Below are 27,451 nucleotides of genomic sequence, written 5' to 3'. Positions count from 1 at the left end.
TCCGTAAGTTGGCCGAGAGTTTCAATTTATAGGCCACCGGGTTGATCTGACTGATGACCTCCAGTGGGCCGATGAACCGAGGCCCTAACTTATAGGAAGGGATCTTGAGCCGGACATATTTGGACGAGAGCCAGACTTTATCCCCAGGGCAGAATTGAGGAGGGTCCAGACGTTTTTTGTCAGCGTGTCTTTTCATACGCTCGGATGACAGAAGGAGTGCGGACCGGGTACTCTCCCATATGGAGGAAAATTTGTTAACAAGAGATTCCGCAGCCGGATTGTCCGCCGAGGTGGAGACGGGAAACGGGATCCGATGATGCTGACCGTAGACTACAAAAAAACGGGGATTTGGAGGAAGACTCGCTCTCGTGATTGTTGTACGAGAATTCGGCCCAAGGCAGGAGATCCACCCAGTCAGAATGGTGGGCATTAACGAAGTGCCGAAGGTAACTGGTCAGGTTCTGATTGATCCGCTCCACTTGACCATTAGACTGTGGGTGGTAAGCGGAGGAGAAGTCCAGGGTGACGTCCAGCAATTTACAAGTGGCTCTCCAGAAACGGGAAGTGAACTGTACCCCACGATCCGACACGATGTGACGGGGCAGGCCATGAAGACGGAAGATGTGGCGGATAAAGTCTTTAGCCAGCTCGGGTGCAGACGGAAGACCTGGCAGTGGAATGAAGTGAGCCATCTTGGAGAAGCGGTCAGCGACCACCCAAATGACCGTACAACCGGCAGAGACGGGCAGATCAGTAATGAAGTCCATCGCTATATGCTGCCAGGGGGCAGCAGGTACTGGCAGAGGTAGGAGGCGGCCGGCCGGCAGGTGTCTCGGAACTTTGTTGCGGGCGCAGGACACACAGGCAGAAACAAAGTCTATTACATCCTTGTGCAGGTTAGGCCACCAGTAGTGCCGGGTAATAAGCTGGAGGGTCTTTTTCTGACCGGCGTGGCCAGCTAGTTTAGACGAATGACCCCAGTGTAGAATCTTCTCCCGATCAGGTACTGGTACGAACGTCTTACCAGGAGGAAGACGATTTAGACTCACGGGAGCCACCTGCATTACTCTGGCGGGATCGATGATATGTTTCGGATCCTCCTCGAGATCAGACACCAGAAAGGATCGAGACAAGGCATCCGCCTTGACGTTTTTGTCAGCCGGGCGAAAATGAAGGACAAAATCAAAACGAGCAAAAAACAAGGACCACCGGGCTTGGCGCGGGTTAAGTCTCTGGGCATGCTGGAGGTAAGCCAAGTTCTTGTGGTCAGTGTAAATTATTACCGGGTGAAGAGCCCCCTCGAGCAGGTAACGCCACTCCTCCAATGCCAGTTTGATGGCCAATAACTCTCGGTCTCCTATGGAATAGTTGCGCTCAGAGGAGGAGAAGAGTTTAGAGAAGAAGCCACAAGTTACCATACTCCCGGAAGATGATTTTTGAGTAAGTACCGCTCCGGCTCCAGAGGAGGAGGCGTCAACTTCCAGGAAGAACTGCTTGTTGCCATCTGGGCGATGCAGCACCGGGGCGGAAGAGAAGGCCTGTTTAAGGGAAAGAAAGGCCTCCTCTGCTTCGGGTGGCCACTCTTTGGGATTAGTACCTTTACGGGTGAGCGCAGAAATTGGGGCCGTCCGGGAAGAGAAGTGTGGTATGAAGAGGCGGTAGTAGTTGGCGAAGCCCAGGAAACGCTGAATGGCCTTCAACCCCTCCGGTCAGGGCCATTTCTCGATGGCAGACAGTTTCTCAGGATCCATTTGAAGGCCGGTCTGAGAGATAATGTAGCCCAGAAACGGAAGCGAGGTCTGCTCAAAGAGGCACTTCTCAAATTTAGCGTAGAGATGGTTCTGCCTTAGCCTGAGCAGGACCTGACGAACGTCCCTCCGGTGAGTCTGGAGATCCGGAGAGAAGACCAAGATGTCGTCCAGGTACACCACTACGCAGGAGTAGAGAAGGTCCCGGAAGATGTCATTGACCAACTCTTGAAAGACGGCAGGAGCGTTACAGAGACCAAAGGGCATTACCAGGTATTCATAGTGGCCGTCCCGGGTGTTGAATGCCGTCTTCCATTCATCCCCCTGACGAATACGAACCAGGTTGTACGCCCCACGAAGGTCCAGTTTGGTGAAGATCCTAGCCCCCCTCAGACGATCAAATAATTCTGGAATGAGCGGAAGGGGGTACTTATTCTTCACCGTGATCAGGTTTAGGCCTCTATAGTCTATACAGGGACGGAGAGAGCCGTCCTTCTTTTTGACGAAAAAGAAGCCTGCTCCCGCCGGGGAGGTAGATTTCCGGATGAATCCTCTGGCCAGATTCTCCTCAATATATTCGGACATTGACCGGGTCTCAGCAGCGGACAAAGGATAGATACGCCCACGGGGAGGAGTAGTACCGGGTAGCAGATCGATGGGACAGTCGTATGGTCTATGTGGTGGTAATGTCTCTGCCTCCTTTTTATTAAAGACATCTGCATAAGACCAATAAGGAATCGGAAGTCCAGGTAGATTAGCTGGGGTAGGAGAGGGACGGACGGGATGGACGGGAACCAGGCAGGTTTTATGACAGTCTTGTCCCCAGCGAAGGACCTCTCCGGTTTGCCAGTCTAGCACGGGTGCATGTCTCTGGAGCCAGGGCAGACCTAGCAAGAGGGCGTGAGAGAGTCCAGGCAGAACATGAAAGGAGATACTTTCAGAATGCAGCATTCCCACCTGCAGGGTAATGGATTCGGTGATGAGTTGAATGGGGCGAGGTAAGAGGCCCCCATCCACGGCAGCGACAGACAAGGGTACAGCCAGAGGTTTGGTGGGGATGCGGTATTTCTCAACCAGGGACTGTGAAATAAGGTTCCCGGCTGCTCCAGAGTCAAGTTGGGCTAGTTCGAAATAACGGTTCTCCCCGTAGATGATCGAAACTGACAACAGCAGGGATGGAGAGGATTTATTCTTGTCTAGGTGGACCTCTCTGAGCGAACCTAGACACAGGCGTTTCCCGACCTCTCCGGGCAGGCACGGATCCGGTGCTCCTTACTGCCACAGTAGAAGCAGCTCCCCTCGGCACGGCGTGAGTCCTGACGGGTTTTGACCATCTTGGTCTGGTCGACCTGCATAGGCTCAGGAGAGTGTACCTGGGGAGAGATGGAGGGAATGACGGGTTTCTGGAAAGTAGGAGCTAAACGTGGAATCCTTCTCTCACGGGTGACCTCTTTGGCACGCTCCTGAAACCGTAGGTCAATTCGGGTGGCAAGAGTTATTAAGTCATCGAGAGTGGTAGGAATGTCCCGACCGGCAAGTTCATCTTTAATACGGCCGGACAGACCCTCCCAGAAGACGGAAACCAGAGCGTCGTTATCCCAGGCCAGCTCCGAGGCAAGGGTACGGAACCGTATGGCATATTGGCCCACGGTGAGACTCCCCTGACGGAGGCGTAGCAACGATGATGCAGATGAGGTCTTCCGTCCGGGTTCGTCGAAGACTTTCCGGAAAGCCGTGAGAAAAGCAGGCAAGTTGGACACCAGGGGGTCTCCTCTCTCCCATAGAGGATTCAGCCAGGCCAGGGCCTCCCCGGTGAGATGGGACATGATGAAGGCAATTTTGGCCCGGTCGGAGTTAAACTGGTAGGACAAAAGTTCAAAATGCAGGGTGCACTGATTCAAGAAGCCCCGAGCCTGGACGGGGTCGCCTCCGAAGCGAGGAGGTGCAGAAAGCCGGGGTCCGGGGTAGGATACCATAGTATTAGTGAGCAGCGGAGCCGCCGGATTGCAAGATATGGCACTGGCGGAGGTTGTTGGTGGATCAGACAGAGTGTTCAGGCGAGTATTAACATTCCGCAGGTGACCCAGGATGGCCTCCTGTTGGGACCTCTGACGGGACAGTTCAAGACCGAGGTCCGAGAGCGAGGGAGCTTGGGTGCCACCGGGTTCCATGGCCCGAGCAAACTGTAACGGGTCCGGGAGGCGGACTGTAACGGGTCCGGGAGGCGGAACCTCTGAGCTACTATACAAGGGGGCGGCCCTTGTAAGGGAGCGGGTGGCAGTCTCTGGGTGAACGGACAGGGAGTTACGGCAAGTGATCAGGGCAGTCTCTGGGTAAGGGGTAGGTACGACCTGTGATGGCAGAGCCTCCGGGTAGGCTAGCAGGCAGGTGGTAGATGTGTGCTCCCAGGTGAGCAAGCGAGAGTCTCTGGAATAGCAGGTGGTCACGGCACGTGACGGCGGAACCTCCGGGCTGGCAGGCAGGTAGGTAACGGAGAAGCGCTCCCAGGTGAGCGGGCAAGAGTCTCTGGAATAGCTGATGGTCACCGCACGTGACAACGGGACCTCCGGGCTGGCAAGCAGGCAGGTAACGGAGATGCGCTCCCAGGTGAGCGGGCAAGAGTCTGGAGTAGCTGGTGGTCACAGCACGTGACAACGGAGCCTCCGGGCTGGCAAGCAGGCAGATAACGGAGAAGCGCTCCCAGGTGAGCGGGCAAGCTGGTCCATAGACAGACTGACCGGAGTAGTAAGGCAGACCGTCGGACCTCAGGCAAGCAGGCAGGTAGCTGATATGCGCTCCCAGGTGAGCGGGCAGGCTGGTCCTTTAGACAGACTGACAGGAGTAGTAAGGCAGACCGTCGGACCTCAGACTGGCAGACAGGTAACAAGTATTCAGGCAGGAATCAGGCAGGTAACTGGCAGGTACTGGCAGGTAACTAGCAGGAAACTGGCAGGAAACTGGCAGGTAACTGGCAACGGGACCTGAGGGCTGAAGCACAGGTGAGACACAGGTGCAAACAACATTGCTCGGGCACCTCCATTTTGGAGGAGGTGCCTTATATATGATGAAGTCCTCCGGCCATTGGCCGGGGACTCTTTAGGGCGGCGCGCGCGGCCCCTTTAAGAGGAGGGGAGCGCGCGCGCGCGCGCCCTAAGCACAGGGGCCGGGAAGGAGCGCGCGCTGAGAGCAGAGCAGGAGGAGGACGCCGGGACGGAGCGCGCGCTGACAGCAGAGCGGGGGAAGGAAGCCGGGCACGGAGCAGAGCGGTGAGAGGAGCAGCGTCCCTGCCTAGCAGAGGGCAGGGACGCCGACACTACAATATGACTCTGTATATCAGCCCAAACCAAAGACATCCATGTTTTTGGCTACCAATCTCATACGCTGCGGGTATACCCTATTCCATAATACATTATTAATCTCATCTTCTCCACCCTCTTCTCCAATGCAATCCGTGTATCTGATAAAAGTCGAAGTTGACAACTGAAACACAATACGCAGTTCACTTTGAGATTGCAAATAAATATTGAGTTAATCATTTGAGTGCCTAGTTCTTCTGACTTAATATATACGGTGTAAGAACCTACCAATGTACCGCTCTCCTGGATTGCTGTGTTCTACGCAAATTGTCGCATTTCAAGACAAATCTGTTTCGGAGTTTTTGATACTCATCGGTAGATAGCAGGGCTGTGGAGTCGGTAAGCCAAACCGCCGACTCCACGACTCCCTCATACTTGGCTCATGTTTATGTGATAAATTTACTGTAGCACAGATTCATCTCAGCTAAAAGTCTAGACCCTTAGATCAGGAATAGTACAGACATTTATAGGACATTTCATAACTTTCCCAAATTCTTATGAAAAAATATTCCCCACAAACTGCATTGATCTACTGTACCCAATTTATTATATATTTTAGGAGTCAGAGTAGGTCCATTTTATACTGACTCCGACTCCACAGCCCTGGTAGAGAATAAGGTTTTTGAAGAGACTGAAAATCTGGAGGAATGTATAGTGCAGAACAAGTGGTAAGGTTTTATAAACCCAATTCACATATAGCGGAAAACTGTGTAGAAATTACTGCATGTTGTGGATTTGAAATTAAACAAAGTTGATTTTAATCAATAGATCTTGGAATAATAATAATTTCCACAATTGAATGTGTTTAAATAAAATGTTCCTGTGCTGAGATAATCTTATAAATGTGCCCCTGCTGTGTACTGTGTAATGGCTGTGTCTGACCGTACAGGAACATGGTCTGATCATACCACATCTCCTGGGCACGGGAGGATGCAAAAGAGTATACAGACATTATAGTACGGGATTACAAATAATTCTTTCTTTGAGGTAAAACATTTTTTTAAAAATAGGTAGGGAAATGCTTTATCTCACAAAATGAATCCTCTGTGTGATCCCCTGCTGTAATGTCTGTATACTCTTTTGCTTCCTCCCCTACCCAGGAGATGTGGTATGATCAGACAATATTCCTGTATGGTCAGACACAGCCATTAAACAGTACACAGCAGGGGCACATTTATAAGATTATCGCAGCACAGGAACATTTTATTTAACCAGATCCAATTGTGGAAATTATTATTATTTTATTCCAAGATTTATTAAAATTAACTCTGTTCTGGGGAAAAAGCCCATCCCATTGCCAAAATGTCTCAGATTATAATCACAGCTTTCAACCTTTATAATGCAAAGGGTCAAATTCATTGTGAATTTGTAACAAAATCTGCATCTACATCTATGGTTTGTGTGTGAAAAACAGCAGAGGAAAAATATTCTCTATGTCTGTCTTTGGCCTTTTCTGCTGTGCTGGACCCCAGTAAGAACTATTGTTTTAGCTTACGTAAATGAGTGTGAGTAAGGTCTCATGCACACATATAAATTATACATATATCAGATCCATACAGTTCACCATAAAACCAACACTAGAAGCACTAGACATATTTGCTGATCCAGTGTCAATTGCCAAGTAAATTGGTCCGCTACAAAGATCTTTTGATATCTGAGCTGAAGATCAGAAGACCTAAAATCAAACAGAACCTTTGGCCTCATATTCTTTTTCCTCTTCTCCTTATAGGTGAAGCAATAAACCAGTTATGCTTTAACATAGTTACTGTATATACTTCAAGAATTTTATTACAGGAAGCATTTACACCATGCTCATTATTGTACAGGACTAGTCCAGTGGGGCGTCTTCCCCTCCCCCAGATTAGTCTGGCCACGGGCACTGGATTTGCACCCCTAGGTTGTGATTGATGTCTTCTTAACTGACCCAATCTTTTCTTCAGTAGAGGACATTATGCACTTGTGCGAGATTTCCTGACCTGAAGATTTGAGGGGGATAGTGAAGAATACGTCAATCATGCCGATTATAGCACCTGTGGCCGGACTAGTCTGGGGAAAAAGACTAGTCCTGAATATTTTACATATAATGAGCGACACTATAAAAGTATTTTTGCCACACTTAACAAGAATTTTCTGGAACAGGTAGCCCCTAATAACAATACAGGAATAGGACTCTGAAGGATAATGGCGACAGTTCTAGGCCCTTGGAGGAGCTGACAGGTTCCATTTAGTTGAGTAATATTTAGCAGACGTATTAAAAAATAATAATTAAGAGGTTTTCCTACTATGGACAGAATAGGTGCTACATATCTCATCACCAATCAAGAGAATGAGGGTCCCAAATATTCTGAATGGAGTATCGGATGAGCAAGCACTCAGGGCTCATTCAGACGTCCGTGGATCTTGGTCCACAATACACGCACTGACCGCGGGTCTCTCAGGCGGAGCATGATAGCTTCATATATTTTTGTGAGGCTGCTTGGAGAGCCACGGCTTGTTCAAATGTCTGAACGAGCTCTAACATTCTATTCAAGGTTTATGGAGATGACTAAATAGTCATGGTCCGTGCTGTAATTTTAGGTAAAACTCTTTAAGAACACGTTTGTACTGAAACACATTTAGGCTATGCTCATGAGTCTTTGACGTTCATCAGCTCCTCTGGTAGGGCTTCAGAAGCCCTGAAAAACAGGATTTGGTCAGAACGGCCGATGAGACCATTAAGTTAAATGAAGCAGACAGTCACTTTGCGCTTTGTCTGAACTCTTTTTCCACCTTTTGGAGGTGGGCATAAAAGTACAGTTGACCATGCTTTTGTGTGGGCCTCAAAAAGGCAGACACTGCCGAAAAGGAAAAGGACGTGGCCTCATGGGCAGATGAACCCGAATCCTGCTTTTCAGGGATTTAGACAGAAGCCAAACATGTGCCAAAGACACAATGTGAACGAGCCTTAAGTACAGTATATTAGACTGAGTGCCCACGATGCAGATTTAATGCATTTCCGCCGCAGAAAAGCATTAAAATCGCTTGTTAAGAGGTCTGGGATGTATCCCAATGATAATCTGCATGTGCTGTGCACATATGCTGCGGAAATTTCCGCTGCGGATGATCACTGCGGAAAAATCCGCAGCACAACCAATTTGGGCGCAATTTCGCGGCGAAATCTTGCCCATTGACTTGCATTGAACCGCATAATATCCGCATGTATACATGCGGATGTTATGCGATTCAATGCGTGGATGGTACCCGGGTCGGGAGAAGAGGAGACTCTCCTCCAACCCAGGTACTATCGTACCAGCAAGTAAAAAGAGAATAATAAAGTAAAAAAAAAAAAAAAAATTATTCATACACACCTCTCCGGCAGCCCCCGGTCTCCTCCCGGCCGCATCCTCTGTCTTCGGCGTCCCACAGTGTACTGGCAGGACCTGCGGTGACGTCACTTAGTCAGCTGATGGTCACGTGACCACTGACGTCAGCGGACAGGTGATGGTCGCGTGACCATCAGCTGACTAAATGACGTCAACGCAGGTCCTGCCAGTACACCGTGGGACGCCGAGGAGAAAGGACGCGGCCGGGAGGAGACCGGGGGCCACCGGAGAGGTGAATATAAGTTTTTTTTTTTTAATTTATTTTTACTTTTTCATTTTTTTTTTTACTTTTTAGGCTGTGTGCCCACGATGAGTTTTTGGTGCGGATTTGCAGCGCGGAATCGTTCCAGAAACGCATTGCATACCTTATCCCATGACTTCCTATGACTTTCTGCAAGTTCTGTGCACATGGTCAGGATTTTTTCTGCGTGGATTTTACTCGCAGAAAAAATCCGGACATGACCAATTCTTGTGCGTTTCTGAATGCAGATTTGCTTATACAATGCATTGGAAAACGCATGGCAAATACGCATGTAAAAAAAAAAAAATCGCATGTGTTTTTCGGCCAAGGAGATGCAGAAATGCTCAGGAAAATTTCTGCATCGTGGGCACTAAGCCTTAGATGCAGCATTTGAAGTAGAAATTTCCTCTAAGTTGGTCACACAATATAAATCCATGCCAGTTGCATGGATTTATATTGTGTGACCAACTTGTCAAGCCCTTTTCCAAGTGATGCTTGGAAAAACGCTTGAAAAAAAAGCATTTAAAAACGCATGTAAAATCCACATGCGTTTTTTCAGCCAAGGAGATGCAGAAATGCTCAGGAAATTTCTGCTTCAAATCTGCATCGTGGGCACATACCCTTAAAAGTGATCAAATATAATCGTTTAAACAATGATCAAAATATTTGTCCTACCAAAGTAAAGATTTGTTGTTAGGGTTCCTGCACATGTGAAAGCCACTTGCACAGTCTTCCTATATCAGCAGAAGGAGTCATTACTAAATACTCCCATGGCATTACCATATTATCGTTCTGTACAACATCCAGATTGTATGCAGCAGCGATTCTGAGCCCACAGAAGCCGATGTGGCCCTAGTATACAATTACTCCACCCTATAAGAAAACAAGATCGTGGCTGATCAAATTGTTCTGTTTTATAAAGCTTGAGTTCAGAATATGAAGGGCATGCGAAAAGGCCAATACTAAACATTCCAAGACTCGCCCATTCCAGCTAAAAGTCACTTAAGATCACGTGCAGGTTGCTTCTTTAACGCTCAAGCTGTCCCAAGGACATGTTTATTGTAGATAAGGATTCTGATCGGATGTTGTCATATGACACTATTCCCAGCATACAAGTGTATCAGTCAGGTGAACGGTGACGTACAATTAAAGGGGTTGTCCGGGCGTGGCTCAGTGCTGCGCTCCACGGTGAGTGATGGGCTGTGGGTGGGGTTACCCCGCGCGTCACACCCAGCATCCACCGCATGCTTTCCCTCTCCTCATTCATTGGGAAAGTGCGCGGTGGATGCCGGGTGTGATGTGCGGGGTAACCCGCCCACAACCAAGCATCCACCGCGGGGAGCGCGTCACCGATGTCACACCTCACTTGACGTGACATCAGCGGAAGAAAAAGTCGGATGCCGTCGGGGGTCACATGATGGCTGTGAGCGGCCAGCTATAGTGTTGCTCACAGGCTAGAAGGACAACCAAAGTTATTTACAAAAACACTTATGGGCCCAGGGTAAATACATTGGGGCAATTGAAAAAAGTACTGGACAACTTGTTTAAGCTCCTTTAACATGGGCCAATAATTGGCTGAACAAGAATTTGTAAGCATGCTCCTTCACAAATATTTTCCCTTGAAAACATGTCAACGATTGCATACCATGTTGGACCTGGAAAGATCTATCGATTGTAAACAGTACATCCCCCATACATTGGCAAAAATGTAACACTGTATGGCTGAGCTGGGCAAAGTGAAGCCCGCAGGTCACAACTGGGCCTCTGGCTGTTCCAGTCTGGCCCGTGGACCGAGACAGCCGAAGGGCTGAAACAGTGGCCCACAGGCCGCACCATGCTCTCTGCCGCCCGCTGGCATTGCTATCTACATCCTCAAGATGCAGACGTCACTTCATCACGTCTGCTGTCCGGAGATTCAGTGCACACAGCAAAACTAGCGCAAAGTGCCAGGGAAATGGGGGCGAGGTGAGCATGTAGGTTTTTTTCACATGTGTATAGGATGGTTGCATGTGGGGGCTCATACTGCATATAGGAGGCTATTTGGAGGCTCATACTGCATATAGGAGGCTATGTGGAGGCTCATACTGCATATAGGAGGCTATGTGGAGGCTCATACTGCATATAGGAGACTATGTGGAGGCTCATACTGCATATAGGAGCCTATGTGGAGGCTCATACTGCATATAGGAGCCTATGTGGAGGCTAATACTGCATATAGGAGCCTATGTGGAGGCTCATACTGCATATAGGAGCCTATGTGGAGGCTCATACTGCATATAGGAGGCTATGTGAGGGTTTATAATGTACATAGGGAGGCTATGTTGGGGCTCACACTGTATTTAAGAGGCTATTTCGGGGTTCATAATGGATTTAAGAGGCTATATAGAGAGGCTATGTGGGGGCTCATACTGTATTGAAGAGGCTAAGTGGGTGCTTATACTGTATGTAGGAGACTGTGGGGCTCATACTGTATATAGAGAGGCTGTGTGGGGGGCTCACATTGTATATAGAGAGGCTATGTGGGGGCTCACACTGTATACAGAGAGGCTATGTGGGGGCTCATATTGTATACAGAGGCTATGTGGGGGCTCATATTGTTTATAGGGGCAATTTGGGTGCTCATACTGGATATAGGAGGCTATGTGGGGGCTTATATTGCATACAGAGAGGCTATGTGGTGGGCTCACACTGTATATATAGAAACTATGTAAGGGCTTATACTGTATAAAGGAGGCTATGTGGGGTCTCATACTGTATATAGAGAGGCTATGTGGGGCGGCCATGTGCGGGCTCATACGGTATATAGGGGGTGTCAGCATACTCAATTCTGCTAAATATTATGTGATAGTTAATATTAATATAAAATATGAAATGATCTCGATGGTCCAGATGGATGGAGTGGAGGATGGCTGGTTGATGGACACCCCATGCAAACACGGCTACGGCGCTAACAAGGAGGAGGTGGAGTAATGTTTTGGGCTGGAATCATGGGGAGAGAGATTGTCGGCCCCTTTAGGATCCCTGAAGGGGTAAAGATGAACTCCATAATGTATGTTGAGTTTCTCAAACAGCACTTCCTTCCATGGTTCAAGAAGAAGAACCGTGCATTCCACAGCAAGATCATTTTCATGCATGATAATGCCCCGTCTCATGCTGCACATAACACATCTGCATCTCTGGCTGCTATGGGCATAAAAGGGGACAAACTTATGGTGTGGCACCCATGCTCCCCTGACCTCAACCCCATTGAGAATCTCTGGAGCATCATCAAAAGGAGTGTCTATGATGGCGGGAGGCAGGTCACATCTAAGCAACAGCTCTGGGAGGGTATTCTGTCCTCATGCAAAACAATTAAAGCAGAAACCATCCAAAACCTGACAAATTCAATGGACGAGAGAGTTCAGAAGCTCCTTTCGAACAAGGGGTCCTATGTGCAAATGTAACATCACCTAGAATAAAGTTTTGAGTTGAAAACTGTTTGATTTCAGTTTGTAATAACCTGCTAATGCTTATAATTTCAAAAATGACTATTTTTTTGCTCTTTATTATTGCAATGATTAAGAACTTATAGTTCGAAACGTGTTTGCTGTTCCTCTCCAAGGTGGACTTTTAATATTTTTTGCATGACCCAATAAAATATGGATTTTAGAAGATTTGTTCAGCTGGATCTTCCTGGTTCCTCATTAAAATGAAAAGGTTGAAAACTCTGCTGTTCATAATAATTTGGAACATGCATTTTGAGTGCAGTTTGAGTTTTTTATTTTTTTAAAAATATACTGTTATCATAGGCAGTTTGTGCAAAAACCTTTCAGTTGTACTCTAATAGTTATTTGACTGGAAAATTCCAATGAGTGCAATTCATATAGGTAATTTGGGAAAATCTGAGAAAATATTATTTGCATAATAATTTGGAACACAGTGTATAGTGCTTTTGGAAGTGTGTTTTGGGTCATTGTCCTGCTGGAAGACCCATGACCTCTGAGGGAGACCCAGCTTTCTCACACTGGGCCCTACATTATGCTGCAAAATTTGTTGGTAGTCTTCAGACTTCATAATGCCATGCACACGGTCAAGCAGTCCAGTGCCAGAGGCAGCAAAGCAACCCCAAAACATCAGGGAACCTCCGCCATGTTTGACTGTAGGGACCATGTTCTTTTCTTTGAATGCTTTTATTTTTTTCCTGTACACTCTATGTTGATGCTTTTTGCCAAAAAGCTCTACTTTTGTCTCATCTGACCAGAGAACATTCTTCCAAAACGTTTTAGGCTTTCTCAGGTAAGTTTTGGCAAACTCCAGCCTGGCTTTTTTTATGTCTCAGGGTAAGAAGTGGGGTCTTCCTGGGTATCCTACCATACAGTCCCTTTTCATTCAGACGCCGACGGATAGTACGGGTTGACACTGTTGTACCCTCGGACTGCAGGGCAGCTTGAACTTGTTTGGATGTTAGTCGAGGTTCTTTATCCACCATCCGCACAATCTTGCGTTGAAATCTCTTGTCAATTTTTCTTTTCCGTCCACATCTAGAGAGGTTAGCCACAGTGCCATGGGCTTTAAACTTCTTGATGACATAGTAACATAGTAACATAGTTTATAAAGCCGAATAAAGACTTGCGTCCATCAAGTTCGACCTGTTAGTTCTGTAATTGCTAAAGTTGATCCAGAGGAGGGCAAAAACCCCAAATGATTTGGCCAATCTTCACCTGAGGAAAAATTCCCTCCAGACTCTGAAACCAGCAGTCAGAATAAATCCCTGTATCAACCTACTATTTTATTTTATTTTTAAGTATATGCTGAAATCTGCCTGGTATCTAGAAATGCATCCAGTCCCCGCTTGAACTGGTGTAGTGAATCCGACATTACCGTCTCCTCACTCAATGAATTCCATATTCTCACTGCTCTTACCGTAAAGAACCCCTTCCTATGCTGGTGCTGAAACCTTTTCTCTTCCAGTCTTAGTGAGTGCCCTCTTGTTACCGTAATATCCCTCCTTTTGAACAAATCCCTAGCAAGGTATCTATACTGTCCCCTAACATATTTGTACACATTTATTATGTCCCCCCTCAACCTTCTCTTTTCCAGGCTGAATAGTCCTAGTTTTGCCAACCTCTCTGGGTATTGCAGTCCCTCCATTCCCTTTATTAATTTTGTTGCCCTTCTTTGTACCTTTTCAAGCTCATTTATATCCTTTCTATATATTGGGGCCCATAACTGAGCACAGTATTCCAAGTGTGGTCTGACCAGTGCTTTGTACAGTGGAAGAACAATGTTCTCATCCTTTGCAGCCATACCTCTTCTGATACATCCCATTACCCTGTTTGCCCTTACTGACTTTGGGCATGACACTGCGCACGGAAGACACAGGAACATTCAGGTCTTTGGAGATGGACTTGTAGCCTTGAGATTGCACATGCTTCCTTACAATTTGGTTTCTCAAGTCCTCAGACAGTTCTTTGGTCTTCTTTCTTTTCTCCATGCTCAATGTGGTACACACAAGGACACAGGACAGAGGTTGAGTCAACTTTAATCCATGTTAACTGGCTGCAAGTGTGATTTAGTTATTGCCAACACCTGTGAGGTGCCACAGGTAAGTTACAGGTGCTGTTAATTACTCGAATTAGAGAAGCATCACATGATTTTTCAAACAGTGCCAATACTTTTGTCCACCCCCTTTTTTAAGTTTGGTGTGGAATTATATCCAATTTGGCTTTAGGACAATTCTTTTTGTGTTTTTTCATTGAAGACAAATTAAATGAAGATAATAATACCAAAGAATTGGTGATTGCAATCATTTTCAGGAAGAAACTGAGTATTATCTGACAGAATTACAGGGGTGCCAATACTTTTGGCCACCACTGTACATATTACTGATCAGTATTATAGGGGCCCATAAGCCACCTCCTTGTGACTTAGGTTTACATGCTGTATTAGAGAGGCAGCTGACAATACCACAATGTCAGATTAGGTAGAGAGGTACAGTATGGCTTGATAACACCTTTGATGTTCCTTAATGCCCCAATACACATTGGACTAACATCAGCTACACTCACTGATATTGACAGGTTCGGCTGGCAGTCTAATGTGTATTGGGAGCCCTTGCCTGATGATGTTGGGTTAGATAAGGATTTGGCAAATCCGATTTCAAACTGCCGATGCTTTTGCTTTTTAAGAGATAAGCTGCCACTAGTGATGTCTGGCAGCGGTCAGCGCATTAAAAACATAAGAGCAATAATCGGATGAGACAGCTGAAGAATCGGTCGATAGCTATTTAAAGTGTATGATTTGGCGTCATTGAGCAGTCTTCACACATCCATGTTTTGCAGTCCATTTGGACTGGCCACAGGATATGAGAGCCATAAAACAGCCATATTCATAACATCTGAAGCAATGAAGAACTGCTGCAGAGTTCCTTCCAAACATTTTCAGAAATCTATACAGAACGGCTAAATTACTAAATAGGCTAGTCCAGAATGATGTGCGGGGTACCAGGCGTTCTCGTGCCGCAGACGCGGTACCTGCACTGCCGTCCGCAGACGCGGTACCTGCACCGCCGTCCGCAGACGCGGTACCTGCACCGCCGTCCGCAGATGTCATATGTGCACAGCGGTCTGCAGACTTAACCCAAATCTCTGTTCTATTTAATCCTAGGGCTTTCATTTACTGACTTTCTACTAAGTATGCAATGTCCCATTTATAACAGACTGTAATAAGAGAATGGATTAAATCCATGAACTAATACTGAGGTTCCCAGCAGTTGTTGGTAACTGTGCTTAGATACTGGATGATGACCGGCTCAGGCAGCTTATGAAATGCCTTATTACTGGACTATACATGACAAGCTCTTCCTACCTATTGTGCCCCCCCCCCCATCTCCTTATAGACTGTAAGCTTGTGAGTAGGACCCTCACTCCTGCTTTAACTGTTGAACTGTGTGTTACATTGTAATGTCATTATTGTCTGTAAATGTCCCCACTAAATTGTAAGGTGCTGCAGAATATGTTGGCGCTATAAAAATAAAATGATTATTATTATTTTGAACAAGGTATGTTCATCTATGTAAGGCCACGGCCCCACTATCAGTATTCGGTCAGTATTTTTGGTGACTTGTTTCTATTATACATTTTCTCTGATTGTTCCTCACCTGGTTTTGGCTCCCACTCCTGAGAAAAAATACTGACCGAATACTGACCAAATACTGATAGTGGGGCCGTGGCCTTAAAGGGATTGTAGGAAAGCAATGCCATAATATCTACATACACTTTTTAGAACCATGCCTTAAGAGAAGTTGCAGGGAACTAGAATATCGATAACCCCTCATAATACCTACAGTAAGGTGGGCATTCACACAGACAGATTTTTGGTCCAGGTGCACAATCACATGCAAGTCAATGTAGCACATTGAGCTCTCGTCTCGTCATTTTGCGACTGAGACTGGGCTGCCTTCATTGGGCATGCACCGATCTGTGATGCGGGGGACATGACAACATTTCATGCAGACACAGTCATGTCCACAATTTGCCAAACCATGGACCATGATTTACCAAACTTTATATCAGGCACAACCAATATCTCCTCTATATGCCGGACCAATTACAGCTCCCCCTTGTATCCCCCACATACCAGGTAGATCGGCACCGGTATGATGATCTCTCCCAATAATGTCAGAAGCAGTATAAGCTCCCCCAGTATGAACTCCCCCCTCCATTAGATCAGCACCAGTATGACAAGCTCTCCCCATTATGTCAGCCCCAGTATCAGCACTCCTCATTAGATCAGCACCAGTATGATGATCTCTCCCCATTATATCAGTAACACTATGAGTTCTTCCCATTACATGTCAGCACCAGTACACCAGTATCAGCTGTCCCCCCCATTATATATCAGCGCCAGTATCAGCTGTCCCCCCATTATATATCAGCGCCAGTATCAGCTGTCACCCCATTATATATCAGCGCCAGTATCAGCTGTCCCCCCATTATATATCAGCGCCAGTATCAGCTGTCCTCCCATTATATATCAGCGCCAGTATCAGCTGTCCCCCCATTATATATCAGCGCCAGTATCAGCTGTCCCCCCATTATATATCAGCGCCAGTATCAGCTGTCCCCCCATTATATATCAGCGCCAGTATCAGCTGTCCCCCCATTATATATCAGCGCCAGTATCAGCTGTCCCACCATTATATATCAGCGCCAGTATCAGCTGTCCCCCCATTATATATCAGCGCCAGTATCAGCTGTCCCCCCATTATATATCAGCGCCAGTATCAGCTGTCCCCCATTATATATCAGCGCCAGTATCAGCTGTCCCCCCATTATATATCAGCGCCAGTATCAGCTCTCCCCCCATTATATATCAGCGCCAGTATCAGCTCTCCCCCCATTATATATCAGCGCCAGTATCAGCTCTCCCCCCATTATATATCAGCGCCAGTATCAGCTCTCCCCCATTATGTCAGCACCGGTATCAGCTCTCCCCCATTATGTCAGCACCGGTATCAGCTCTCCCCCATTATGTCAGCACCAGTATCAGCTCTCCCCCATTATGTCAGCACCGGTATCAGCACTCACCCATTATGTCAGCGCCGGTATCAGCACTCACCCATTATGTCAGCGCCGGTATCAGCACTCACCCATTATATCAGCATCGGTATCAGCACTCCCATTATATCAGCACCAGTATCAGCTGTCCCCCCATTATATAGCAGCCCTGGTATCAGCTGTCCCCTCATATATCAGCGCCAGTATCAGCTGTCCCCCATTATATATCAGCACCAGTATCAGCTGTCCCCCCCATTATATATCAGCACCAGTATCAGCTGTCCCCCCATTATATATCAGCGCCAGTATCAGCTGTCCCTCCATTATATATCAGCACCAGTATCAGCTGTCCCCCCATTATATATCAGCGCCAGTATCAGCTGTCCCCCCATTATATATCAGCGCCAGTATCAGCTGTCCCCCCATTATATATCAGCGCCAGTATCAGCTGTCCCCCCATTATATATCAGCGCCAGTATGAGCTCTCCCCCATTATGTCAGCATTAGTATGAGCTCTCCCCCATTATGTCAGCATTAGTATGATGATCTCTCCCCCATTATGTCAGCATTAGTATGATGATCTCTCCCCCATTATGTCAGCACCAGTATGAGCTCTCCCCCATTATGTCAGCACCAGTATGAGCTCTCCCCCATTATGTCAGCACCAGTATGAGCTCTCCCCCATTATGTCAGCACCAGTATGAGCTCTCCCCCATTATGTCAGCACCAGTATGAGCTCTCCCCCATTATGTCAGCACCAGTATGAGCTCTCCCCCATTATGTCAGCACCAGTATGAGATCTCCTCACCAGTCCTCCGTATCTCCTCCCCGCAGCAGCAGCTCTGTGTCCTGTGTGCGGAGCTTTCCTCTGCCGCCGCCTCTTCCAGTTCCCTCCCGTTGTTTTCGCTCCTCTATATCCGGCCTGTCATAGGCTCACGCCGCTGTCACATCCCGGGCCGCCTCCCGTCACTTCCCCGGTGTGGCCCCACCCTCTCCCGCCTGCCTGCGGGCTGCGTCTGCTCCTGTGTGCTAGGCGCCGGTGACACCTGGAGACTGCAGCTCGGGGCAGGAGCGTTGTGAGGGAGGGGAATGGAGACGCCGCTCTGCGCCCTCAGCTCCACAATAACAGCACTGGTTAGCACATTGCCATTCTCTTCTCTAAAGTCAATGGAAAAACTCCTGCGCCCCAATGCTAGGCCTAAGGGGCATTCATTGCTCTGTGGCATTCATGGGGTAATTACACAAACAAGGCTCCTTACAACTCTGCCTTGTTTCCACTGTCATCAGGGCTCCTCTGTTCTTCACTTGGTGAGAATGCTCACAGGTCTGTGCCACACGTTTGACATGTATGGACCACGCTGTATGGACCACGCTGTATGGACCATGAACCGTGCTGTATGGACCATGAACCGCGCTGTATGGACCATGATCCGCGCTGTATGGACCATGAACCGCGCTGTATGGACCATGATCCGCGCTGTATGGACCATGAACCGCACTGTATTGACCATGAACCGTGCTGTATGGACCATGAACCGCGCTGTATGGATCATGATCCGCACTGTATGGACCATGAACCTCGCTCTATGGACCATGAACCGCGCTGTATGGACCATGAACCGCGCTGTATGGACCATGAACCGCGCTGTATGGACCATGATCCGCGCTGTATGGACCATGATCCGCGCTGTATGGTCCATGATCCGCGCTGTATCGACCATGAACCGCGCTGTATGGACCACGAACTGCGCTGTATGGACCATGAACCGAGCTGTATGGACCATGAACCGCGCTGTATGGACCATGAACCGCGCTCTATGGACCATGATCTGCGCTGTATGGACCATGAACCGCGCTGTATGGACCATGATCCGCGCTGTATGGACCATGAACCACGCTGTATGGACCATGAACCGCGCTGTATGGACCATGATCCGCGCTGTATGGACCATGATCCGCGCTGTATGGACCATGAACCGCGCTGTATGGACCATGAACGTTGGACATGTGGCACTGACCAGAGATCTTCCCCTGGTTACACGCATTTTGATAGTCCGCTTTTGAATTGCTCACTTCCTAAGTTCCTTGTGGGATTTCTGTGCAAACCTCAGTAAATCTTAGCGATAAAGCTGTGCATAGTGCAAAACATTAAAGGATCAGCAACTATAAAGCACTAAACACCGAGGCATGCCTTACAAACGCCCGAACCAGGGTTTCGCTCTCACGGCTTCTTCTGGTACATACCTGCTAGCAGTGTCGGACTAGGTTGGCAAAGGACCAACAGTATCATTGCCTCTGGGGGCCTATTGTTCAGCTACATGCAAATATTCCTATTTACCTATGCTTCTATATAATAATAAACTTGATAGGTCGTTGAGTAAATGATGAGATGCTGCCTTTGTCTTTACATAGTGAATGAAGTGTATTGTGCCAACTACAGCTCACATGGGTGTGAGGGGCCACCAGGGGATTTACCTGTTGGCCAGTCTGAGCCTGCCTGTTAGCTTTGTAGATTGTTCTATGATCTGAATAATATATTTCCATGTACTGTAAATAAAATATGGTTTGCATTTATATTGTAATGTCTAGTAAGACCCCATGTTCTTAAGGACCCCTCCATCGCTATTGAATGCAGCATCTGACGGGTTAAACTGGCTGTATCAGAGGCAGGTACAGTGGGAGCCTGGCTGTCAGTCACTACAGCATCCGAGCGCCTGTGATTACTGTAATGTAATGTCAAGGTCAGCACAGTGGCTCAGTGTTTAGTAATGTTGCTTTACAACGTTAGGGTCCTGGGTTCAAATCCCATCAAAGACAACATCTACAAGGAGTTTGTATGTTCTCCCTGTGTTTGTGTGGGTTTCCCGGGGTCTTCAGTTTCCTCCCACACTCCAGAGACGTACTGATAGGGAATCTAGATTGTGAGCCCCAATGGGAACAGTGATGATGATGTCTGTAAAATGCTGTGGGGTTAATTTTGCTATATAACTGAGTAAATTAAATAATGTACATGTATGACATACAATAAAGCAAATCTGTCACTAGATTTCACAATATTGTCTCTAAACATGAAATAGATTCCTTGGACCCGAAGAGGTTGGTGTTCTGTAAATGATAAATAGAATCCTATAGATACAAAAGTCCCATAGATTAGACACAACCTCAAAAAGGTTCAATATGCTATAGCAGAGAGGATAAGCATAATATATAACTCTTAATAATGACACTGGTTATCACAGATACAGACAAAAACATTCAAGATACATCTCCACAGCTGCTTATAAAGTCCGTATCAATATATAACAATAGTAGCAAGGAGAATGGTGTAACAAGACATACAATATAACATAAATATAGGTGCATGTCACTAAATTAGAATATCATCAAAAAGTTAATGTATTTCAGCTCTTCAATATTCTAATTTTGTGAGATGCACCTGTATCTAACAATCTCAACAGATATATGCCTGTAATGATTCCTGGTAAAGTTCCTTTTGATTCCTAAAGTGTGTAATGGGGAGGATTTTATGTATACATTCACCGCACATTACCCAACACAGGAAAAAACCCCACTCATTTCCTTAAAGGGAACCTGTCACCAGAAAAAACGCTATTAACCTGCAGATTAATAGCGTTACTAACCTGCCCAGTGCCTGCACTTACCAATGCACTGCAGGATGCAGCAAGCCACCATGATAAAGGTGGGGGCAGCACATGTGCAAAATACTGATGCAGACAGCCACTCACCAACCTACCAATTCATGGAGAGGGTTGCTGTGTAGTATTATACATGCACACCGATGGAGTTTGCATAGTGCGCCAGTCACACAGATATGTGTGATGCACAGTGTCTGGCTTGCAGCCTATTGATGACACCCATACTATTAGATCAGGCGGGCTGCCCAGCAGTATATACGTGCACCCCCACAGGACAGACGCCCCATTTCACCCAGCCAACACTAAAGAGGCCTGGCCGCATCCTGCATAAAAATGTGCAAAAAAGATGAAAAATAGTGTATAAGATAAATACACCACATGAGGTATTGGTCGATATTTTGGCTAAAATGCGCAAGCTCGCAACCCAACGTCAAGGGTCCCCATACTTGCGTTTGCTAACACTAAACATTAAAAATGTTGAACATTGGACATAATTTAAAAAAACATCACAGTAAAAGATAATGCCTAACCAACACCAGGTCAGATTACCAATGCACTGCAGGATGCAGCAAGTCTCCATGATAAAGGCAGGGGCAGCACATGTGCAAAATACTAATGCAGACAGCCACTCACAAGCATGCACATATGGGGACCCTTGACATTGGATTGCAAGCTTGCCTAGAGTAGTCTCATCAGCCATCGCTTGGGCAGTGAAAGTAAGAAAAAAAAAATTACAATTAATAAATAATTATTTAAATAAAAAACATTATGCTCACCTAGACCTAATCGCCGATGACCTTGTCCCCTGTAAAAAATAAAAAAACACCATATACTCACCTTAACGCCTAATCCCAGATGCCCATGTCACATGTAATAAAGAAAAAATAATAAACCTCCATAATCCTCACCTATCTGCCGTAATCCCAAGTGTCCCACGCAGATCTCATGAATAGGACAGCCACATCCTGAGATGTGACCGTTCTATTCAGCAGCCGGCGATACACTGGCAGGAGTGTCATAGCTCGTACAGCCCTGAACTGCTGTGAGAGAGGTCACACGAGTTCATCACTTACTGAACTCCCGCATGAGAAAATTCTCACACAGCAGTGGTGCCTGATAGAACAAAGAAGCAGAGGTATAAGGCGCTTCCATTCAGATGCATTGAGGATCCAGAGGTATAGATGGATTTGAGATTTTTAATTTTAAAAACCTAACAAAATGTTGCTAGATAAAATATGACAAATTTAAAAACCTTAATAAAACATAAACACAACGCGTTTCGGCTGACTAGCCTTCATCAGTTACACCAAAACTCGTTGTGTTTACGTTATATTAAGTTTTTTAAATTTGTCATATTTCATCTAGCAACCTTTTGTTAGGTTTTTAAAATAAAAAATCTCAAATCCATCTATACCTCTGGATCCTCCATGCATCAGAGTGGAAGCGTCTTATAACCTGATCCTCTGTTTCTTTGTTTTACCTTCCACTTTGGAACGATTCCCAGGAATCGTCCACGGCAACCACGCTGGCAGCAAACCACCATCAGGGATACATATTAGAGACACGTTCTTTTCAGAGTTGTGCCTGCTTGCACAACTCCATGAGGTGAGTTTAATCGCTCACATCCTACTTTGATGTTACATTTTTAGTGTATAGCCTGCTTTCTTGTAGCGCAGTCACATCAGTGACTGCTGATGTGACTGTCCTACAGTTGATCTCCATGGGACATCTGAGATTATGTCATCACGGCGGACAGGTGAGGGATATGGATTTTTTTAAGTTTTGATTTTTACAGGTGACAATGGCTTCAGCGGATTAGGCTTTTGGTGAGTATATGGTGTTTTTTATTTTTAAATAAATTATTAAAATTGTGTGGACTTTTTTTTCAAATAAAGAATTTTTTTCAGACTGTGTGTTTATTTCTACACCTTACTATGGAGTTAGTAATGGGGGCGTCTTATAGACACCTCTCCAATACTCACCTGGGCTTCATGTCAGCTGCTAATACAAAGCTGACATGAACCCCAACCCTATTACCCCACTTGCCACAATACCAGGGCAAGTGGGAAGAGCGGGGGCTAAGTGCCAGAATTGGCGCATCTTATGGATGCACCATTTCTGGGGTGACTGAGAGCTGATGTTTTTAGCCTCGGAAGGGGGCCAATATCTATGGCTCCTTCCTAGGCTATTAAAATCTGCCTGCAGCTGTCTGCCTAGCCTTTGCTGGTTATTAATTATAATGGGGGCCCATATAAAAAAAAATTTGTGTCCCCCATTTTAATAACCAGTAAAGGCTAAGTATACAGCTGTGGGATGACACTAAGAGCCTGTGAAGCTCCATGGGTATTACCCTCTTCCCAGGCTATAAACATCAGCCCCAGCTTTCCGCTTTTCCTCTGCTGCTTAATAAAATTAAGGGGGATCCCACGCCATTTTTTTTCTGAAATGTAATCATTTATTAATAAGTTTCTTGTACAGCAAGGTACACACGCAAAGCACTGACTACCGTATTTTTCGGACCATAAGACGCACTTTTTTTAAAAAATGGGGGTCTTATGCTCTGAACGTTACTTTACCGGTGGTGGTGGAGCGGGGATCGCAGGGTCCTCCGGCAGAGGCAGAGGTGAGATGCGGCTGGAGCTGGGGCCTGTAGCTGTGCTGGAGTGGCTGGTGTCGGGCGGTGAAGCAGAGGAGCCGGGGCCTGTGCCGGACCTGTAAGCGGCGTCCGGCGGTGAAGCAGAGGAGCAGGGGCCTGTGCCGGGCTGCGAGGGGTGTCCGGCGGTGCGGCAGAGCAGCGTGTGCAGCTTACGGTGGCCTCGGCCATCTTCCTGAGGGCGCGATCTACAGGAAAAATTGCCGACCGGGAGCTCCTGCGGCGATTTTCCTGTAGATCACGGCCTCAGGAAGATGGCACTCCATCTTCATGTATCCAGGGTCCGCAGCATTGCTCCACTTCCGCCGGGCCAGTTTCCTGAAGGACCCTGCCTCCTGTGACTCCCGCTCCACCACCCCCCAGGTAAGATGCCTATTCTGACTATAAGACGGACCCCATCTTATAAAAAATATTTTTTTCCTATTTTCCACCCCAAAATTTGGAGTGCGCCTTATGGTCCGGTGCGTCTTATAGTCCGAAAAATACGGTATATATCTCACTCACATATTTCTATCTAGCCTTCTATCTATCTATCTATCTATCTATCCTTATATCTATCTATCCATCTATGAATCTATCCATCCATCCATCGATCTATCTTTCCATCTATCAATATATATATATATTGATATATATAGATATTAGTGATAAGCGAGCATGCTCACTACTGCTCGGTGCTCGCCCGAGCATCTCACTACTCGAGATGCTCGGCGCTCGCCGAGTGTTTCCGGGGTTGCTCGGCAGGAGCTCGGGTCCCCTCCCCAGTGCCAATCAACATGCAGGGATTGCCTGCCACTCACTGTAATGCCGTAGCCATGTTGGTTGTGGCATTACAGTGATTGGCTGGCCGCATAGCGTCATCGGGTCTATATCAGACCTGGCACCACCATGTTCGTCACAGTCACTCCGGAATTAGACAGTGTAGGGAGAGGTGCTGCTGCATCAGGGAGAGATTTTCTTGTGTATTAGGTAGTGTAGGGAGAAAAACCATACATAACACATATCCATCTTAACAAACAGTCCTTTTGAGGACTAACGAATCCATCTGCAGAGATATCAGGCAGGTAGTGTATATAGGCAGGCAGGCAGGGTATATAGCAGACTGCAGTGCATATAGCACAAGAGGCTCCATTCCAATTCTGCCTTCTGCTGCTGTTAGATATTTCTATACAAAGACCCAGGTCTCAGGGTCCAGGAATACTTTTCTTTGGATCTTAATCCTCATTATTTGCTTAAAAAGCAATCCAGAGAACACCGTTTTTCTGCGCCATTTGCTTGTTGGCACTGCAGAATACAGCCAGGTCCTTTCCATATTACAGCGCTAGAAATCCAGCTATTTAAAACTGTATTTTCTCCGTCAAACGGATCACATATATGTTGTCAGAAAATACTGCCATTTCTGTCCTCCATTAAAAATTTTCTTTAGTGTGGTAGTGAAGCAATTCACACCAGTTTGCTGTTCAAACTACTTACCTACAGGCCAGGTATTTAAAACTCTGTTTTCTCCGTCACACGGATCACATATAAGTTCGCTCCAAACTCAGTCATTTGTAGTGAGTGTGGAAGATACTGTCCTCCATTTAAAATGGGAAAGGCACATGGCAAGGGATGGGGAACTGGACGTGATGGTAATGGTGCATGCAGAGGCCGAGGACAAGGCCGTGGGCCAGCTGAAATTGTGCCACAACAGACACCCACATCTTCTTGCCTGACCTTCCTATCCCAATTTCTAGGGGACCGCAGCACACCACTATTGAACCCAGAGCAGTGTCAAAAGGTTGTTGGTTGGATAGCGGATAATGCTTCCAGTCACTTAGCCACCACCACCACCACCACTCTGTCTTCCACACGGTCAAGTCTCAGTAGCCGTGAGTCTGGACCGCATATTCCTCACCCTGATCCTCCTTCCTCCCACCATGCCGAGTGCCCAGAGACAACTGATCCCACACTTGGACACTCAGAAGAGCTGTTCACTTTTCCATTTATAGATTCGGGCCTCTCACCCGGTCCACTTGAAGCGGGGCAAGAGGAGATCGCGTGTAGCGATGCCTAAATATTTGAGCAGCCACGGTCACACGAAGGCGACGGTGGGAAAGTGTCACAAGAGGTGGACGATGATGAGACACAATTGCCAGAAAGTCAAGAGGAGGACCAGGGTGCGGAAGTGGATGACGAGGTGGTGGATGATATAGTAACTGACCCAACCTGGAAGGAGGACATGCAGAGTGAGGACAGCAGCACACAGGGGGAGGGAGGCAGAGCACCCCAACAGGCAGGAAGAAGCAGTGTGGTGGCGGCAGACAGAAGGCAGGCAACCGTTCCCCATAACACTAACATAAAGGAAGTTGCCAGTACAACTGTTAGGTCTTCCCGAGTCTGGTTGTTTCTTAAAGACTCTGCCGATAACCCCAAAAAGGCCATTTGCACCACCTGCCAGGCCAGCATCAGCAGGGGTGGCAAAACGACCAGCCTGACAACCACCAGCATGATCAGGCACATGGCAGCAAAGCACCTGACTTTGTGGGCCGAACCCCAGGGTCCAGGAACAGTGTCTGCAGGTGGTACCATTGCTTCTTCCGCTGTTGTGCATGCAAGCCAATTCCCTGTCCATGGTGCATGCGAAGATGCCTCCTGCCCTGCACCTGTTGTTGCGCACTCTCAAGTAGCAGCATCAGGAAGATCGTCCATGTACTTGTCCCAGTGTAGCATTCAGTTGTCCATACCCCAGTCCTTGGAACGCAAGCGCAAATATGCAGCCAACGCCCCACAGGCCACACTACTAAATTCTCACATTTCACGACTGCTTGCGCTCGAAATGTTGCCTTTTAGGCTCGTGGAGACGGAAGCATTCCGCAACCTGATGGCGGCGGCCGTCCCTCTGTACTCGGTCCCCAGCTGCCACTATTTCTCCCAGTGTGCCGTCCCCGCACTACACAAGCACGTGTCCCAAAATATTAGCCGTGCCCTCAACAACGCCGTTACCTGGAAAATCCACCTAACCACGGACACGTGGACAAGTGCTTGTGGGCAGGGATGGTACATCTCGCTGACGGCACACTGGGTTAACATAGTGGAAGCTGGGACCCAGTCGGACTTTGGGACGGAACACGTCCTCCCGACGCCAAGGATTGCGGGCCCTAGGTCAATCAGGGTTGCCCCCACGGTCTACAGCTCCTGCACCTCATCCTCCTCAGCCTCCTCCTCCTCTTCAGCCTCCATCTCCGAAATGACCACATCAGTCACAAGCTGGAAGCACTGCAGCACTGCCTCAACCAAGCGTCAACAGGCTATGCTGAAGCTAATATGCTTAGGTGACAAACTGCACAATGCTGAAGAGTTGTGGACAGCTCTGAAAGAGCAGGCAGATCTGTGGCTCACACCGCTGAACCTACAGCCAGGCATGGTCGTGTGTGACAATGGCCGGAACCTAGTGGCAGCTCTGAGGCGAGGCGAGCTCACACACGTACCATGCCTGGCCCATGTGCTTAAACTCATGATTCAGTGGTTTCTCAAATCCTACCCGGAGCTGCCGGATCTGCTTGTTAAAGAACGCCGCCTGTGTGCCCATTTTAGAAAGTCAGCTACAGCTTCCAGCGCCCTTGCCGTGTTTCAGTAGAGTTTGCAGCTTCCGGCTCACAGACTGGTGTGTGAGGTCCCCAAGCGTTGGAACTCTACACTGCAGATGTTGGGAAGGATTTGTGAGCAGAAGAGGGCAGTTGTTGAGTACCAGCATCAACAAGTCCGTCGGTATTCAGTTCAGACTCCACACATAAGACCTCAGGAGTAGACATGGATGTCAGAAATATGTACCATCCTCCAAAACTTTGAGGACTCCACCAAGATGGTGAGCGGCGATGATGCCATAATTAGCATCACCGTCCCGCTTCTCTGTCTTCTG

General features: G+C 47.3%; 1 protein-coding gene across 3 annotated transcripts in view; it reads right to left on the bottom strand.

The window, feature by feature from the left end:
- Nucleotides 1-18,354, bottom strand: part of STARD3NL (STARD3 N-terminal like) — an 81,590-nt gene extending 63,236 nt beyond the window's left edge. Inside the window, exon 1 of one of the 3 annotated variants that reach the window (XM_073676609.1) lies at nt 18,053-18,354. The gene's annotated coding sequence lies outside the window, so the exon portion shown is untranslated. The remainder of the gene's footprint in view (nt 1-18,052) is intronic. The other 2 variants (XM_073676608.1, XM_073676607.1) reach the window with 2 other exon arrangements.
- Between the last annotated feature and the right edge of the window lie 9,097 nt (nt 18,355-27,451).

The sequence above is a fragment of the Phyllobates terribilis genome, unplaced genomic scaffold, assembly GCF_046119375.1.
Source record: "Phyllobates terribilis strain yellow unplaced genomic scaffold, ASM4611937v1 Scaffold_4__5_contigs__length_816908805, whole genome shotgun sequence".
Lineage (NCBI taxonomy): Eukaryota > Metazoa > Chordata > Amphibia > Anura > Dendrobatidae > Phyllobates > Phyllobates terribilis.
This window is presented reverse-complemented; position numbering and strand designations above follow the sequence as displayed.